Here is an 18,283-nt window from a genome sequence, read left to right as displayed (position 1 = left end):
CAGCCCGGGGAGAGGGCAGCGGCAGTGAGCGGGCGGCCGGCAGGGACGGCGTGCGGCCTAGCGTCTCAGGTGAAGACCGGTGTCCTTCTGGGCAGTAGGAGGCATGGGATAGTCGGTGGGGTCCCGCGGCGCGGCCCGCGTAACCTGCATTGCGTAATGGGGCCGGTGCGCCACCACCTACGCCATCGGCACGGCGCGGGGGCGGGGAGGTTGGGGCTACGCGGGCTCGGGCCTGCGGGCCTCTCGCGCCGTTCGCGCTGGGCGGTTCCTGCGTGCGCCGTTGGTGTCGGGTTGGAGGGGCTGCTCACGGCTGTTGCGCTGTTGGCACCGCCGACCCCTGGCTGGGGTCGGCCAGCAAGGCGGGGGCGCGGGCGCCTTGGCGGGGAGGGCGGGCGGGGGGCGGGCCGAGGCTCCCGACACTTCCTGTCGCCGCCATTTTGTCAAGTGAGGAGGAGGAGGAGGAAGCGGCCGCCGCGGAGTCCGCTGCGCGGCCGGCCCGGGTAAGTCCGGTCCTGGCGTGGTGGCTGTGAGCGCCGCCGTGCCTGGCCGCGGTTCTTGGGGCGGGCCGGCCCGGGCCAGGGTGCTCACGTGGGTTGGGCCTGGCGCACTCTTCTTCTGGCTTCTGGGTCATTTTGTTCGGGCTGGAGCATCACGTCCCCCATCTCCATGTCCTCACCTTCCTAGCGGTCTTCGGAGGTCTGCAGAGAAAGGAGTAGGTCTTCTAAGGGAGGAAGTGTGCTGCCGCCCTACGCCAACCCGCAGGCAGGCCACGGAGGGTGGGAGCGTTGTCCTGGGGGGCGAGTTTGACACTCTTGACCCACCCACTCCCTGTTTGGCAGTCTCTTGCTCGACGCTTTGTTTTGCTTGGTCGGTGGTGGCCGGCGTCCTTGCCACGGCCTCATTTATTTGTGGTGGTTTGGGGTCGGAATGTGGGGGAGTTGTGATTCAGCGAAATAAAATGACCCCCTCCAAAACGGAAATAGCACAAAACTTCACCGGACTGAGATGCCCCAAGGCTTGGCCTTGAATGAAGATGGGAAATCCTACTTTGATATAGTGGACGATGTAAATACTTTCAGGCCTGTTGATGAGTCATGTGCTTCTCTTGAGTGGCTTCTCTTTTACTCAAGACCATACTTTTTTATTTTTAATTTGTTTGTTTACTTATTTACGTTTCATGCAGCCCGGTGGGGTTTAAATCTCTGTCGTTGGGTTTAGTTATTTCTCTCTGTGTGTATGTTGGAGGCAAATGATCTCTTGGAGTCTATGCCTCATGAGAATTGAAATGTTTGCTAACCGTTAAGAGGGCTCCACCATTTCGTGGTTAACAAAAAAGTTGCATTGTACCTATAAGCCAGTGGGTCTTTGGTTCTGTAATAACGGTTGGAAGATTTTTAGGAATGGAGACCTTGAAAGTTGTAAAGAAAGCGATACTCAAAATGATTTTTGAATGTGTGTGTTCAATTTCAAGAAGGTTTTGGATGGCATAAGGTCTGTTTTATGACTTTGCCAATAATTTAATAAAACGTTAAAACGTTTCTTTCGATTTAATTTTTATGGGGATTATCTTCCCACCAATATATTGTAGATAATCAACTCCTTCCTTCAAAAGACATCAACCAGGGAATGATAAACGCCACAGATGGTTTCCTTGACCAAATCTAGCATGAAAAGCCTAATCTGAAACAAAATTTATTACTGCTTTATTATTCAGCATACCTCTTATTTTGGTTGGAAACATAATATCTGAGGGCTCGAACTGTAGTAAATTTGTTTTTTAAGATTGTTTTAGTTGATCTTAACTGGAAGGAGTGAGCCCAGATCTATGTATATTTTAACTTAGCATTCAGCCCAGTAGAATTGCTGAAGACGAGGAACTTTGTCTACAGATGAAAAGTTAGACGTGAAAGTAACTGCATTTTAAAAATTGTTTAGATACTCAGGGTTCTAGCTTCCTTAGCTTAGGAGGGCAGTGGAGGAGTGGGGAATTAGCTAAGAATTGCAAGAGAATCATTGGGCACTTAGTAAAATTTCCACTAAATTATTGAATTGTTGAAAGGAATTTAGACTTTGTTTCTAAAAGTTACGTTTTTGAGCCAGTTGTTGTGATCTTTGTACTGTATTGCGCTTTGCTTTTGGAAGCTGGGGGTGTGCAATATTTTCCCGTTACACATTTCAAGTTATTGAATGATTTGAGATTTACGGATTTGAGAGAAATGGATTTTTTTGTTTCTAAAGTGAGAAACATTTGGTACCTCGGTGATTTGAAAATCCTGGTGCTATGAAATAGGCTCTGACACCCCATGATTGTGTGGACGTAAAATATTTTGTGTTGTTTTTTTGAGACAGTCTCAAGCTGTCGCCCTGGGTAGAGTGCTATGGCTTCATAGCTCACAGCAACTTCCAGCTCAGGCTCCAGCAATCCTCTTGCCTCAGTTTTTCTGTTTTTAGTAGAGACAGGTCTTGCTTTTGCTCAGGCTGATCTTGAACTTGTGAACTCAAGCAATCCACCAGCCTCAGCCTTCCGGAATTCTAGGATTACAGGCGTGAGCCACCTTTTCCGGCCTGATGCTCACATTTAATGCATAAGACGTAAGTTTGTAAAAATAAAGTTTCCTTAGGTTAAATTTTTTTAAACCAAAGTGTAAGTTTCATGAGCACAGGGTTTGGTTTGCTTAGCTTTGCCTATATCAACTAAAGTAGTTGGGGGTGTTTTTGTTTTTGAGACAATCTCTGGAACTCTAGCCTGGAATAACATTGTATGAGCCTAGCTCACAGCCTCAAATTCCTGGGCTCACGTAGTCTTACTTCCTCAGCCTCTCAAGTAGTTGGGACCGTAGGTGCCAGAAACAACACCACGCTAATTTTTCCCTTTTTTTTTTTTTCTGAGACAATCTCACTATGTCGCCCTCAGTACAGTACCATGGCATCGCAGTTCACAGCAACCTCAAACTCATGGGCGTAAGCGATTCTCTTGCCTCAGCATCCCAAGCAGCTGGGCCTACAGGTGCCTGCCACAACACCCAGCTATTTTTTGTTGCAGACATCTTCGTTTAGCTGGCCTAGGCCGGGTTCAAACCCACCAGCGGGGGTGGTATGTGGCCAGTGCCATAACCAATGTGCTACCCACACCAAGCCTAATTTTTCTTTTCTTTTTGAGACAGAATTTCACTATGACCCTCGGTAGAGTGCTGTACTATCGTAGCTCACAGCAACCTCCAACTCCTGGGTTCAAGCAATTCTTTTGCCTCAGCCCCCTGAGTAGCTGGGAGTACAGGTGCCTGCCACAACCCCTAGCAATTTTTTTTTAGAGATGGGATCTCACTCTTGCTCAGGCTGGTCTTGAACTCCTGAGCTCAAGCAATCCACCCGCCTGGGCCTCCCAAGTGCTCGGATTACAAGTGTGAGCCACTGGCCCAAGCTAATTATTTTTCTTCTTCCTCTTCTTCTTCTTCTTCTTCTTTTTTTTTTTTTTAGTAGAGATAGGGCCTCCCGGAGTGCTAGAATTCAGGTGTGAGCCACCACACCCAGACCTTAAAAAGTCTTTGAATGAATGAATTAGATAATTAAGCATGCAGATAAGTATTTGGCGTGCAGATAAGTAAAAATGTTATCAGGGCTAGGCGCTATAATCCTAGCACTCTGGGAGGTCAAGGAGATTGGGTTGCCTGAGCTCAGGAGTTCAAGACCAGCCTGAGCCAGAGCTAGACCTCATCTCTAAAAATAGCTGGGTATTGTGGTAGGTGCTTATAGTCCCAGCTACTTGGGAGGCTGAGGCAAGAAAATTGCTTAAGCTCAGGAGTTTGAGGTTGCTGTGAGCTATAATGACACAGTACTCTACTGGCGTTGAAAAGTGATACTCTGTCTGAAAAAATATATGTATTATCAGTGGACACGATTGGTCAGTAGTGACTTACAAGGCATGTGAATTTTAATTAAGATAATGTTTAGATTTCTAGGAATTGCAATAAATTGATTAATAGTTCGAGCAGCTTGGCATTCAGAGTGCTTCCATGTACAGTCTACTATATGTTTCACACTTAGCAGTTTGAAATGTGGTGAGTGGGGTTTGGGCTGTGGTTCAACCCTGATCTGCAAAAAGTGTTTTAAAGGAGACAAGGCTCGGCGCCTGGGGCTTAAGTGGCTAGGGCACCAGCCATATACACCTGAGCTGGCCGGTTTGGAGCCGGTGGGTTTGAATCCAGCCTGGGCTCGCCAAACAACAATGATAGCTGAAACCAAAAAATAGCCGGGCATTGCGGCAGGTGCCTGTAGTCCCAGCTACTTGGGAGGCTGAGGCAGGAGAATTACTTGAGCACAGGAGTCAGAGGTTGCTGTGAGCTGTGATGTTACAGCACTCTACCCAGGGCGACAGTTTGAGGCTCTGTCTTTTTAAAAAAAAAAGAGAGAGAGAGAGAGATGAAGTTTGTAATAAACACATGGGCAGCATTTCTTAATGTGAATTTCATATCACTAGAAACTTCTTTTTTTTTAAAGACAGTCTCAAGCTGTTGCCTTGGGTAGAGTGCTGTGGTGTCATAGCTCACAGCAACCTCCAACTCAGGCTCAAGCAATCCTCTTGCCTCAGTTTTTCTATTTTTTAGTATAGGTGGGAGTCTTGCTTTTACTCAGGCTGGTCCTGAACTAAGCTCGAGCATTCTATCTGCATCAGCCTCCCCAAGTGCTAGGAGAAACATATTTATTTTCTTTTTTGATAGAGTCTCACTGTGTCACCCTTGGTACAGCTCACAGTAACCTCGAACTCTAGGGCTTAAGCAGTTCTCTCACCTCAGCCTCCCAAGTAGCTGGGACTACAGGAACCTACCACAATGCCTGGCTATTTTTTGTTATTGTTGTAGTTGTCATTGTTGTTTATTTAGCAGGCCTGGGCCAGGTTCAAACCCACCAAGCCCGGCGTATGTGGCTGGCACCCTAACCATTGAGCTACAGACACTGAGCTGTAACCTCATCTTTTTTTTTTTTTTTTTGGAGACAGAGTCTATAACGCTGCTGGTAGAGTGCTCTAGCATCACAGCTCACAGCAATCTCAAACTTTTAGGCTTAAGTGATTTCTCTTGCCTCAGCTTCCCGAGTAGCTGGGACTATAGACATCTGCCACAACACCTGGCTAGTGTTTTTGTTGCAGTTGTGGTTTAGCTGGTCCAGGCTGGGTTTGAACCCACCACACTTGATGTATGCCTGGCGCCGTAACCACTGTGCTACAAGGCACCAAGCCAACTTCATCTTTTTAAAAACATTGAACACGTTCTTATATTATTATGGTTTCATGTGTGTATGATCAGCCAGTTCATCTCTGCAGTTAGTCCCTGAGCTCTTTTGCTGTGTACAGGGAAGATGAAAAGATACTTGCACAATGTGGTTAGTATGTATAATAGTTTTTTGTTTGCTTGTTTGAGATGGAGTCTCAGTTCATTCTCGATAGAGTGCCATGGTGTCATAGCTCACAGCAACCTCAAACTCTTGGGCTCAAACGATTCTCTAGCCTCAGCCTCCAAAGTAGCTGGGACTACGGGTGCCTGCCACAATAGCCCCCCCCCCCCCACAATAGCTGCCCAGCTATTTTTAGAGATGGGTCTCACTCTTGGCTCAGGCTGGTCTTGAACTCCTGAGCTCTGGCAGTCAACCCTCCTCAGCCTCCCAAAGTGCCAGGATTACAGGCGTGAGCCACTGTGCCTGGCCAATTTTAGGACATTTTCATCCCTTCCACAATAAATCCTTATGTTAGAATCATTCCCCGTTTTCCCCCATTACCACCCCTATCCTTGGAAACCACAAATCTACTGTGTCTAGATTTGCCTGTTCTGGGTATTTTAGGAATCTGTATGTAATATTTCACCTTTTGCAAAGAAGCCATCTGTCCACACCCTGAAGGGGAATTGCATTAATTGGTCCACATCATTTGAAAATGAGATTGTAAGAGTTTTATTTGTTTAATAAAACCAGTATGTGGGCTTGGCACCTGTAGCTCAGCGGCTAGGGTGCCAGCCACATAAGCAGAGCTGACAGGTTCGAACCTAGCTCCGGCCTGCCAGACAACAATGACAACTACAACCAAAAAATAGCCGGGCATTGTACAGTGGATGCCTGTAGTCCCAACTATTTGGGAGGATGAGGGAAGAGAGTCGCTTAAGCCCAAGAGTTTGAGGTTGCTGTGAGCTGTGAAGCTACGGCACTCTACCAGGGGCGACATCGTGAGACTCTGTCTCAAAAAAACAACAACAAAAAAACAATATGTGGTTAAAGAATTTGGGAGTTACAGAGTATTAAAATGAGGTTAAATGTTAAGGAATTGCTTCTTAATTTTATTTTTATTTTTTTCCAGTCTTTTTTCTGTACTTGAGTAACAAGATTAGGTTGTATTCAAGTTTTTTTAATACTGCATAAAATGTTCTGTTTTAAGTGGATACCTATTATGTGAGTGTACCTTAACTAATTATGCTGTTTTTGGACATTTGGAAATGATTTTCAAGTTTTCTTTTTTCATCTTTAAAAAGGGGATTATAAGATCAAAGAATATATTGAAAACTTGATACAAATTTTTTTTAGAAAGGTTGCACACATTCCATTTTTCCAATGAGAGCTTGGTAATGTCTTGTTTGTAAGGGTTAATGCTTTTTTCCCCCACAAATGATAATTGTGTGAAAACAAAATGTGTCATTTTATGGATTGAGAGACAGAGGTAGGTTCTTGCTCTTTGACCTTTCTACCTTCTCCTGCACAAAGTTGGACTTTGTTTCCTGAAATCAAGTTTCCTGACCCTGAGGTAGGAGCCCAGTGTTACCAGAATTCTCAAGGGAAGTTGCCTCTGGAAGGTGTGTGTACCTTCTTGGCATCTAGTCCTGTCTCTTTTCTGTCCTCCAAATATTCTGATACCACCAGAATGTCACATACAGACTCTAGTTGGAATTCTGCCTTTTGGAGCCGGGGCAGTCTTATTTTGTTGCCCTCGGTAGAGTGCTGGTGGCGTCACAGCTCACAGCAACCTCTAGCTCTTGGGTTTAGGCGATTCTCTTGCCTCAGCCTCCCAAGTAGCTGGGACTACAGGCACCCGCCACAACACCCAGCTATTTTTTGTTGCAGTTTGGCCAGGGCTGGGTTCAAACCCACCACCCTCGGTATATGGGGCCAGCACCCTACTCACTGAGCCACAGGCACCGCCCTTGGAATCCTGCCCTTATTTATTTTGGAGACAGAGTCTCTCTGTCACCTTGGGTAGAGTGCCAAGGCAGCATCATAGCTCACAGCAACCTCAGTCTCTTGAGTTCAAACCTCTTGCCTCAGCCTCCTGAGTAGCTGGGACTACAGGTGCCTGCCACGGGGCCTATCTGATTTTTCTGTCTTTTGAAAAGGTGTGTGTGTGGGGGGGGGGGGAGTCTCTTGCTCAGGCTGGTCTTGAACTCCTAAGCTCAAGTGATGTACCCGTCTCTGCCTCCCAGGCATGAGCCACTATACCAAACCCTCTGTGTGACGTTTAATCTGTCACTCATCCTTCCTGTAGCTTCACCTGCTAGTCTTTTAAATGAGAATTAAAACAATGTACGTAAGAGAGCACAAAAAGCGCAGGCCTTGGAACCAGTGTGGTGGTGCCCTCTCAAGGTTAGCTACTTGCTGTCACTGGTAAAGACTAGAAGGGGAAAGAAGAAGCTGGAGTAGAGCCGCTGACAGCTGGGAAGTGCGCCAGCTGATCACGCAGGGCAGTAGATGACTTTAAGATCCAGGGGTGCTGTGTCTCTTAGTGAACTCTGAGTGGAGACCAGTGGGGGAGGCAATTGAAAGGGGGATTGTTTTTAATCTAGTAATGAGATTAGAAGTGGTGATAATGGGTTTAGTAGAAGTGTCCTGGCTCTGGGGGCATCCGCTCTGGGATAGTTGCTTCAGAGTTTGGGGAAATGATTCCACAGGGGAAGCTGACCCAGTATGTCCTCAGGACTAAAATGTAGCTTATCAATTTTATGGAAAACTGGTAATGGTGAACAAAGGCTTGGCTGGGAAGCCAGAAGGGTGTACTGAAGTTCTTCCAGAACACAGGCACAAAATCTCTTTCAAACCTTCTTGTCTCCGTCGGCCCTGATTCAGATTGTATTGGCATTTGGGCTTTGTAAAAGGATTCTAGTCTCCATGAAGCTGTAGGGCCATATGAGGTGGTGTGATTGCATTTGTTCCCGTTTTTTTTTTTTCTTTTCTTTTTTTGTAGAGACAGTCTCACTTTATGGCCTTCAGTAGAGTGCCATGATGTCACAGGACTCACAGCAACCTCTACCTCTTGGGCTTCCGCGATTCTCCTGCCTCCGCCTCCAGAGCAGCTGGGATTACAGGTGCCTGCCACAACGCCTGGCTATTTTTTTTTTTTTTTTTTGGTTGCAGTTCAGCCGGGGCTGGGTTTGAACCTGCCACCCTCGGTATATGGGGCCGACGCCCTACTCACTGAGCCACAGGCGCCACCCCCCATTTTGTTTTTTTACTTCAAGATAAGATATGTGCAGTATGCATAGGAATTTGTTCATAGTTTTTTTGTTTGTTTGTTTTTTTTAAACTATAGTCTGGCCCTCCAACGGTCTGAGGGACAGTGAATTGGCCCCCTGTTAAAAAGTTTGAGGATGCTTGCGGGTCTCACTGGATAGGTTTGGTAGAGGGAACCAGGCAATTGGATTTGTGGAGCTTCAGGGAAGTAGAGCTCCTGTTTGGGATCCTGGAGTTCTACTAAAATAGACTTGGGACTTTGGACCAAAGGAACCAGTTAATGTCCATCCCTGTTTCTGGGAGCCATGGGGATCTAGGCCCAGCAGGGTTGCCTTTTGTCTGTGTGAAGTACAGTTGGAGCATGTATTTCTTTCCTTTCTTTTCTTTTCCTTTCTTTCTTTTCTTTCTTGCTTTCCTCAGAGCCTCAAGCTATCACCCTGGGTAGAGTGCCATGGCATCACAGCTCACCGCAACCTCTAACTCCTGGGCTCAGGCAATTCTCTTGCCTCCGCCTCCCAAGTAGCTGGGACTACAGACATCTGCCACAATGCCTGGCTGGTTTTTGCTGCAGCCATCATTGTTTGGTGGCCCGGGCTGGATTCGAACCCATCAGCTCAGGTGTATGTGGCTGGCGCTTAGCTGCTTGAGCCACAGGCGCTGAGCCTGGAGCATGTATTTCTTTCAGAGGTTGGTCAGGCAATCTGAGCATTAACTTCAAATTAAGAGATATTGAATAACTTTGACATTTGTTCTCTTTGATCTGTGCATTTTTACAAATCCTCCCCCCCCCCATTTTATTTATTTATTTAATTATTGAGACAGAGTCTTAACCTCCCAACTCCTGGGCCTCAAGTGATCCTCCTATCTCAGCTTCCTGAGTGGTGGTGGAGGACTACAGGTACCCACCATAATGCCAAGATAATTTTTCTATTTTTAGTAGAGATGGGGTCTCACTCTTGCTCAGGCTGGTCTTGAACACCTGAGTTCAAGCGATCCTCTCACCTTAGCCTCCCAGAGTTTATAGGTATGAGCCACCTTGCTGGGCCAGTTTTCTCTTTTATAAAATGGGATCAATGTGCCTATGCTTTGACAAAAATGGGTACTGACTTGGGTCTCATATCTTACTGTATTAAGATGCTTAGAGTGGAAAAGATACAGACTGAGCGTCTGAAGGACCTTTAGAAGTTCCCTCTAGGTGGTTTCTACTTTTCATGTCTTCAGTCCAAAACCCCTCGTTTGTTCCTAGCTGCTGTTATATCAGAAGATATGGCACACTGTACAACTAGTGCCAGAGGAGAGAGGTGTTGGGCTTGGTATTATGCAATTTTCAGAAACACAAATTAGTAATTCTTTTATTTTCTTTATTTTTTGAGACAGAGTGCCATTTTGCTGCCTCTGGTAGAGTGCCCAGCATCATAGCTCGCAGCCACCTCTAACTCTTGGGCTCAAGCAGTCCTCTGGCCTCAGCCTCTCTAGTAGTTGGGAGTACCGGTGTCTGCCACAATTCCCCTCTGGCTATTTTAGAGATGGAGTCTAGCTCTATCTCAGGCTGGTCTGGAACCTGTGAGCTCAGGGGATCCGACCTCCTCAGCCTCCCAAAGTGCTGGGATTACAGGCATGAGCCACTGTGCCCGGCCAAAAGTAATTCTTTATGTTTTCTAAATATGGGTCATGAAATGAATTTAGTGGGTTGTAATTGATATGGGGCTGGGGGAGGAAATGATAGGCCAGGTGTGGTGGCTCCTATCAGGATGCGGAGGTAGGAGGATCAGTTGAGGCCAGGAGTTTGAAACCAACCTGGAAAACATAGGCAAACCTCATCTCTTAAAAGAAATACAGTTTGGGCGGTGCCTGTGTGGCTCAGTCGGTAAAGTGCCGGCCCCATATACCGAGGGTGGCGGGTTCAAACCCGGCCCCGGCTGAATTGCAACCAAAAAAATAGCCGGGCATTGTGGCGGGCCCCTGTAGTCCCAGCTACTCTGGAGACTGAGGCAAGAGAATCACTTAAGCCCAGGAGTTGGAGGTTGCTGTGAGCTGTGTGATGCCACGGCACTTTACCCAGGGCCATAAAGTGAGACTCTGTCTCTACAAAAAAAAAAAAAGAAAAGAAATACAGTTTGTGGTGGCACACATCTTTAGTGTTCTAGCTGTTTAGAAAGCTGAGGCTGGAGGTTGGCTTAACTCCAAGGTTATAGTGAGCTATGATTGTGCCGCTGCACTCCAGCCTGGGCAACAACAGAGTGAGATTCTGTCTTTTTAAAAAGTCAAAGGGTGCCACACATTTCAAAGATACACCATAAAACCTTTGATCTTGTATACCTAGTAAAATGTGTTTCTTAACTATGTGTTATGTTAGAGAAATTCAAATAACACTGTTTTAAATGCTACTTGAATGGTGATGTAGGTACCTTTAATATTTGTGTGTTTTGCAATCTCTTTCTTTCTTTTCTTTTTTTTTTTTTTAAACAGAGTCTCACTTTGTCACCCTTGGTAGAGTGCTGTGGCATCACATCTCACAGCAACCTCAAATTCTTGGGCTCAAGCGATTCTCTTGTCTCAGCCTCCCTACTATTTCCTTTTTTTTATTATTATTATTGGGGATTCATTGAGGGTACAAAGAACCAGGTTATAGCAATTGCATTTGTTAAATAAAGACCCTCTTATAATTGTATCCTACCCCCAAGAAGTAGACCACACACTGTGATTTCCCCACCCCCTCCCTCATTCCCTCTCTCTGCTCTCCCCATCCCCCACTGTGTACTAGGTCAATAATTGTCTTCATATCACCATAGAATACCAGCTACTATTTCTTTATCATTTACCCAAGAGTGACTGTCATGAATGTGCTTTCTGCTGGCAGGTGACGTGCATAGACGTTTAGTGTCTTTTCTTACTTGTACCCACTGCTTACTAGAAGCTTTGTAGGGGATGGGATGGGGGAAGATGAAGGAGCATGTAGTGGTGAAGGTGAAGTAAGTAGTTTGCCACAGGTTGAACAAGAAGTACATGTGGGAAACTATTTGTCCTTTATTCCCAGATGCTGTCCTCGGAACATTTTTTTTTTTTTGATACTTGAGTCTCACTGTGTCACCCTTGGTAGAGTGCTGTGGCGTCACAGCTCACAGCAACCTCCAACTCTTGGTCTTAAGCGATTCTCTTGCTTCAGCCTCTCAAATAGCTGGGACTACAGGTGCCTGCCACAACACCAGCTATTTTTTGTTGCAGTTGTGATTGTTGTTTTAGCTGGCCTGGGCCTGGTTTGAACCTGCCAGCCTTGGTGTATGTGGCTGGCTCCGTAACCACTGTGCTACGGGCGCTGAGCCTGTTCTCTGAACTTTTTAAATATAGTGACTGTTCTGTTTGGAAATGGCTGTATTAATTAGGTCTCTATTGCATAAATAAAACTAGTTAAAAGAATATTTTGGCTCATGTGACAAGAAGTCTTGGTGAGGCTCAGGAGTAGCTAGACCTGGGGGCCCAAAATTTCAAAGCTTATTTTGGATCTCTGATACTCTGGTCTCCAGTCAAGAGTGAATCTTAACTCTGCAACAGAGGGCTCTAGGTTGGGTTATTCTGACCTTGTGCAGAATGAGAATGCTGAACTGCCTTGCACCTTTAGCTGGTCTCTAGCCTCTACTTGCTTGCCCCAAGTAGTAAGTAGCTCCAGCAGCATCTTGCTCATTATTATGAGGGACACAAGATGGGATACTTGTTGAACAGTCTCCTATCGTAGAAGTGTGTGCTCCCTGACTTGAGGCAAGAAATTTTGGATGGCTTAAAGGAGAGCTCAGCTTCCATGCTAGTTCATAAAACAGAATCACTACCCCGTTTCCCCGAAAATAAGACATCCTCCAAAAACAAGACCTACTTACAGGAAAGATAAGACATCCCCTGAAAATCAGACCTAGCGCATATTTGGGAGCACACCTTAAAATAAGACACTGTCTTATTTTCAGGGAAACAGGGTAGTTAAACCAGTTTAGAATGAGTTCCTCCTGCAAAGAGTAAAATGAATATGGTTAAGGATATGTGTATCCCAAATCTTTTGGTAGAGGATGAAATGAAAGGCAGTTAATCTTACCTTATGTCAGGTACAGGGGAGCTGCAGGGGGAGTACTGGGAGGAGTCACACCTAATCTCAAGAGTCACTTGGATGGGTGGGAGGACTCAGGCCAGTGATAGGGCTCAACTTGGCCAGAAAAGGCCCAGAGGGGGATACAGAGGGAGATCAGCTTATATCATTGCTGGAGCCTACGGGAAAATCTTGGATAAGAGAATGGATAGATAATTTCAGTAAATGCTTGCAAAAGTGAAATTGTGATAGAGAACATTTTAGAAGACTGGATCATCTGTCTTCCATGACTGCAAATTACAATTGTAATTTTACTATTTGCTAAGCTGTTTCTGTACTAAGTTCTTGTAAAGTTGGCTGCTTAACATTCCTCTAGTATTACAAAAAATCTACTCAGATTTCCATGATCAAAGACAAGTGTTAAGCTTAAGATCTACTGTAATTGTTTTTCAACATTTTCAGCCCTTTAAAGGGCTCAAAAATTAAGAGCTTAGAGGCTAAGACTGTCTGCCTCACTAGAGCATCTAAACTGAGGGGAGATTGGAAGTCCCCGTGAGAATGTGGTGACAAAAATACACTTACGGCCGGGTATGGTGGCTCACACCTGTAATCCTAAGCACTCTGGGAGGCTGAGGGGGGTGGATTGCCTGAGCTTAGGTGTTTGAAACCAGCCTGAACCAGAGAGAGACCTCATTTCTAAAAATACCAGGCATTGTGGTGGTCACCTCTGTAGTCTCAGCTACTTGGGAGACTGAAACAAGAGAATCTCTTGAGCCCAAGAATTTGAGGTTGCTGTGAGCTGTGACACCACAACACCCCGCAGGGACAACAAAGTGAGACTCTGTTTCAAGAAAAAAATACACATGTGCATGAACATTAAGCCTTAAGACCATTTAAGTGGTATATACTAGAATGAATTTCTTGGATTTTACTCTGAGGATGAGAAATGTATTATGGTAATTAAAAGGTTCTTGAAAGTTTGTTTCTTATGCATCTTGCTTTTTTAGACATTTACAGAGTTATGATGTGGAAATAGTGTGGAGTGCCCATTTTGGTTAGTCTTTGTAAAAATCGTCCAGAGGTGTTACAGAGTCATTAAGTAACCTGTATATCAGCAGTGGCGTGGCGTGAACCTGCCCAGGGCCCTGTGCTGTTCACTTTTTCCTGGGAATGAGGAATTACAAAGTGGACCCATTGCTGTACCTGCAGATCTTTGTTCTAGGACAAATGAATTCACTGAAACTGCTGCTGTTCATAAATCTCCAGCGTTTGGTGTTGGCTCGAGGCCTTTGCTGCAGAAGGTAACCCAGTGGGTCTCTAGCCAGCCTGGTCATTGTGAGTAGGCTCAGAAATGATGAATTACGCTGTGGTCCCTTATGTGGCTTAACGCCTGCCATCTATTTTGGGATATTTGTTCACACATGCATTTGAGGAAGAAAGCTTGTTGGAAAACACTATTCTTCGTTATATATGTTTATGCTTAGGAATATTGGCACAATATACCAGGTGGTATGCATGATGCCACTCTACTCTCCTCCCCACATCCCTGTCTGGTGGAAGGGATAAGAAATACAGTACCATAAACTTGAATAATTCATCTGTATTGGGGCAGAGCTGAATCAGAGGATGGGAAAAAACTCTTCTGTTGCAAACTCTCACCTCTCCCTAATCTCTAAAGTTTGAAGATAAACTTTGGTATGTGCTAATGGATGTTTATTTTCCTCCATTCACTTACTGTTGATGTTGCCTTTTTTTTTTGTTATTTTGAGACAGTCTTTTTTTTTTTTTTTTTTTTTTTTTTTGTGGTTTTTGGCCAGGGTTGGGTTTGAACCCGCCACCTCTGGCATATGGGGCCGGCGCCCTGCCTTTGAGCCACAGGCACCGCCTTTGAGACAGAGTCTTAAGCTGTTGCCCTAGGCAGAGTTGCTGTGGTGTCACAGCTCACAGCAACCTCAAACTTGGGCTTAAGCTATTTTCTTGCCTCATCCTCCCAAGTAGCTGGGACTACAGGCGCCAGCCACAATGCCTGGCTATTTTTTGGCTATTTTTTTTGTAGTTGCCTGGTTTGAACCTGCCAGCCCTGGTATATGAGCTACAGGCTCTGAGCCTGGTGTTTACTTTTAATTCCATTTTTTTGCTAGTTTGAATTGCAGGCTTAAACTGTATAGGCATGCATTTTGTGACTTAGGCAATTTCTCTCTTCTGTAATTAAAAGAAATAATGTCATATACGTGAAGGAGTTTTGTAAAAGGTGATGCTACATGTGTAGGTTTTCATTCATCTTCATAAAAAATGACTTGGCTCTGAAAGTTGCTTTCACTTGTAAAAGCGGCTAAGTAATACAGGGATGTGAGAGAGGAGGAGCTTGAGATTTCTTCATTTGTTTTCCTTTTGACATTAGGAAACCATTCAGCTGAAAGATTAGCTGTCTGGAAATAACACCATGTTCATCTATTTCTAGATAATAGCTCACATTATCTTTGCAACCCCTGGAATCCAGTTTTGAATTACTAGTGTTGTAGTGAGTCCTCTTTGGGGTCCTTTTGAGGTGTTGGTCTTGTTACCTGCAGCCTGCCTTTTCTTAGGGTCATCTCTGGGGACATCTGTGGGTGGGCCTGTTTTCTCTGATAACCCATATCTTTCCTTGGTCCTTCTGAGAGCTACTTACTCTCTGGCCTGTAGCTTTTTCCATTTGCTTTCCTGACCCCTCACTTCCCATTGTTCACCGTAAGGCAGTGTTTATCTTTGTTGACTTTGTGGTAAGTTCAGAGCTTTTAACAAATAGCTGCCTGTGGTATAGAATAGGCTTTTGTATAAAGTACTGAATGTCGTTTTTTGATAGGATGCTTGCTGTCTTTTTTCATTTTTCTCTTACTTACTAAGCATGCCTGTTTTGAAGTGGTGAAGCCAGACCAATTAAGTCCTCCAAAGACAACCTTATGAACTGGGTACTAGAATCATCCCTGTCTTGCAGATAAGAAAGCTGATGCGTGGAGAGCTCAGTCACTTGGGCAGCATTGCAGGGTCCCGGAGCTGGTAAATGGTAGGTAGGACTTGTTTCCAGAGCCCACTGCTTTTGACTGTTAAGCTAGGAGCTGGAGGGAACTCACCACATGCAGTGCTCTTGGGGAACTTTGGTGGTGTAGAGTGAAGCTGAGAACTGTTCTCTGAGAGGTCTGAACAGATAATGTGAGAAGGAAGAAACCTTCCAGCTGTGAGCATAGGAAAGGAGCCTGGTGTTTAGTCTGGTCCTTGAGTGAGAGTGGAGGCTTTGATAGGGAACTTGACTGTTCTGCAGACAAACACCTGTCCCTTGGAGCTGTTCCTGCGGATGGGGGGAGGGTACTATCCAAGGAGGGATGCAGAACCCTGAGTGGGCAGTTGTCCTTCCATCCAAGGATCTGGTCAGTAAAAACAGTGCTACCCTGCTGAAGAGTCTCTCATGAAGACATTCACACAAGCACAATTTAACCTCATCTTGAAAAAGTTTCTACTGGAGCACCAAGCTGCCTTGGTTTGATTTCATTTCTTTTTTTCGCTTCATACTCTAGTGAAAGTCTGTGAGTACAGAGGGTTTAGGGGAAGTTGGTAAACGGAGTGAGCATGTATTTCGTCCAAGTCCCTGGGACTTGTCAAAGACAGGGTTGTAAACCGGCCCACCTCAGGATGATGATGAGCCTCTGGTCTTGAAGTGCTGCTTATTGTAGGGTGGAATTGAGTTCCTAGTTCACGGTGATTTTGACCACTTAACGAGACTCTTACTCAAGGAAAATATCATGCCTGAGGTAGAGACACAAATGGGACTCCACTCAGCACCCATGTCCAGTGTATGCTGGACTTAACTAAGTATGATTACATTAGGCACTGTGCTATATTCTGTCTGTGCAGTGAAGATCTTATAATGAACAAAGGTATTTTCCATGTCTGTGTCCTGTGTACACTTAAAACATGACTGGGGAAGAGGGAATGATGGGCAGCATCTCCATGCTAGAAAGTTGGTGATCCATTTAAAAAATGTTGCCCTGAAGGATTTTTATTATACTTTGTGTGTGTGAGAGAGACTGAGTTTCACTTTGTTGCCCCACCCTAGAGTACTGTAGTGTCATAGCTCACAGCAACCTCCTACTTGCTGGACTCAAGGGATAATCTTGCCCCAGGCTCCCTGAGTAGCTTGGAACTACAGGCATGTGCCATCATGTCTGGGTAATTTTTCTACTTTTTTTTTTTTTTTTTTTGAGACAGAGTCTCATTGTGTCACCCTTGGTAGAGGGTTGTGGCATCACAGCTCACAGCAACCTCAAACTCTTGCACTTAAGTGATTCTCTTGCCTCAGCCTCCCAGTAGCTGGAACTACAGGCACCGGCTACAATGCCCAGCTTTTTTTTTGTTGTTGTTGCTGTTGTTTAGCAGGCCCTGGCCAGGTTCGAACCCACGAACCCTGGTGCATGTGGCTGGTGCCCTAACCACTGAGCTGTGGGCACTGAGCCTTTTGTTTTTGTTTTTGTTTTTTTTTTTTTGGAGACAAGGGTCTTACTATGTCAGCCTCAGTAGAATGCCCTGCCCAGCAACCTCAGACACTTGGGCTTCAGCGATTCTCTTGCCTCAGCCTTCCAAGTAGCTGGGACTATAGGCACCTGCCACAACACCTGGCTATTTTTTGGTTGTAGTTGTAGTCATTTAACAGGCCCAGTCTGGGCTTGAACCATCCAGCCTCGGTGTTTGTGGCTGGCGCCCTAGTCACTGAGCTACAGACACTGAGCCTTTTTTTTTTTTTTTCGGCCTTCTTTTTTATAAGAAATGGGGGTCTTACTCTTGCTCAGGCTGGTCTTGAACTTGTGAGCTCAAGCAGTCCATCTGCCTTGGTGTCAGAGTGCTGGGATTACAAGCCTGAGCCACCTCACCCAACTACTTTTATTACTTTTCTTTGGCTTTGTAAAATGACAAATGATCTCTGTCAGTAGAAGATTGGCTCTGAGTAGCTGTGAGAAAAACCTTGTCTGGAGAGAATGGTAAAAGTTGTTAAATAAGCTCTGAGTAAAACTTGGCGGTAAACTAGTGGAAAAATAACACAATCAAAATATAATAGATTTACTACACCATAATTCTCCTGCTTTTAAACTACACCACATATAGGATAAATCTAAAACTCTTATCCCGTGGCACCCTAGGTTCCTGGGTTCTGTGACCTGCTGTCTTGATCTGTTTCTCTGATGGTTCTTTTTTTTTTTTTGCAGTTTTTGGCCGAGGCCAGGTTTGAACCCGCCACCTCCAGTACATGGGGCTGGCGCCCTACTCCTTTGAGCCACAGGCACCACTCCTGATGCTTCATTTTTTTTTCCAGACAGTCCCACTCCCCTCATCTTCCAGGATCTAGTTTGGACCTTAATCAGTAAAGTAACCTACCCAATTTCTAAAGCAGTACTGTCCGCTGGAACTTCAGTGATGGAATGATTGTATAGCTGGACTGTCCGGCCTGGTAGCCACTGCCACATGTGGTTAGTGAGCCTTTGAAGGGGTATGGAATACTCAGTAGTGCTGTTACTGGTGTCACAGCTCATGCATCTTTGAGAAGTTTTAAAGAAAATGGAGTCACGTTAGTTCCATGACGCTGTGGTGCTTGTGGGATGTTCTCACGGACACCTACATTTAGGCAGTTGGATACCCAGGTCTGGAATGCAAAGGTGGGACTAGACCAGACTTGATGGTGTGTGGCATGGCCAAAAGTAGTTG

The 18,283-nt window shown here is 45.3% G+C and overlaps 1 protein-coding gene across 1 annotated transcript in view; it reads left to right on the top strand.

The window, feature by feature from the left end:
• The first annotated feature begins 436 nt into the window (after positions 1-436).
• Positions 437-18,283, top strand: part of BRD4 (bromodomain containing 4) — a 103,549-nt gene continuing 85,702 nt past the window's right edge. The window contains 1 exon segment of the mRNA XM_053586554.1: positions 437-500. The gene's annotated coding sequence lies outside the window, so the exon portion shown is untranslated.

Source organism: Nycticebus coucang, chromosome 3 (assembly GCF_027406575.1).
Source record: "Nycticebus coucang isolate mNycCou1 chromosome 3, mNycCou1.pri, whole genome shotgun sequence".
NCBI classification, from domain to species: Eukaryota; Metazoa; Chordata; class Mammalia; order Primates; family Lorisidae; genus Nycticebus; species Nycticebus coucang.
This window is presented reverse-complemented; position numbering and strand designations above follow the sequence as displayed.